Genomic DNA, 1065 nt, shown 5'->3' with positions numbered 1-1065 from the left:
AATGACGAGCTAATCGAATTAAAAACGTAAACCTACATTTTTAAAGATAAGGCTTGATACATATCTTCTGTATTACGAGGTTTGACCACCCCCCCAAATACCCCCACCCCATTCATTTTCTACAATTAGGCCATCTTGGTGTAGATCCTAGCCAACAACAGGAAAAAAATTCTATCAAAGTCCTTTCTCACAATGCATTTGGACATTGCAGACATGATACTCCCAGCTTATAGACGTCACAGTTCATATTTTTTTTAATTAGAGATGACACATAGCCACATAGCCTTTGCAAATGTGATAGCTTTTAAATGTAAAAGCACCTGCTTCTGTTTCTGTCTAATGGTTACAGAACCAAGAGACTTCCACAGAGAGATCTGTTACTAAAAATTCTTGGGCCACTAACATTATAAGACTTATTCTTATTTATAGAGACAGTCATTCTTTCCTTTCTAAGGCACCAGGGCCTTTTGTATTTTCAAGGGCTTTATGAACTTTGGGGAATTGTTTTCATGCTCTTACAGGTAAGGAAGTAACTTAGAGACTAGGGAAAGCTTAAAAGCCTGAAGAAAAGCAAACTTCCTTGTTCTATGTGAGTTTTGGGTTTTCTTCCGCCTCTCACTAGATTGGGGGTAGGAGGAAGGAGAAGAATAGCCCTGGGCTTTGGAGAAAAATATGGGCTTTGTAAGACCCTGGGGTCATTAGAATTTGAGTTAAAGGCAGGATTTTACCGTCTTTCTCTCCTTCCCCCATTTCCCTCCCTTCATCTTTTCCTCCCTCCCCAGTGCCCCCTCATCCTCAGGACCCGCTAGTGGCAAGGAACAGTGGATAGAGTGCAGGCCTAGGAATAAGAAGGGCCTGGGTTCTAATCTTTGCTTTGCCACTTGTCTGCAGGGTGACCTTGGGCAAATCATTTCACTTCTCTCTGCCTCAGTTACCTCATCTGTCAAATGGAGGATCAAAGCTGTGAGCTCCATATGGGACATGGATGGTGTCCAACCTGATTTGCTTGTATCTATCCCAGTGCTTAGTACAGTGGTGGGCACATAGGCACATAGTAAGCGCTTA

The sequence above is a fragment of the Tachyglossus aculeatus genome, chromosome 2 (assembly GCF_015852505.1).
Source record: "Tachyglossus aculeatus isolate mTacAcu1 chromosome 2, mTacAcu1.pri, whole genome shotgun sequence".
Taxonomy (NCBI): domain Eukaryota; kingdom Metazoa; phylum Chordata; class Mammalia; order Monotremata; family Tachyglossidae; genus Tachyglossus; species Tachyglossus aculeatus.
Note: the sequence above shows the minus strand (reverse complement) of the source record.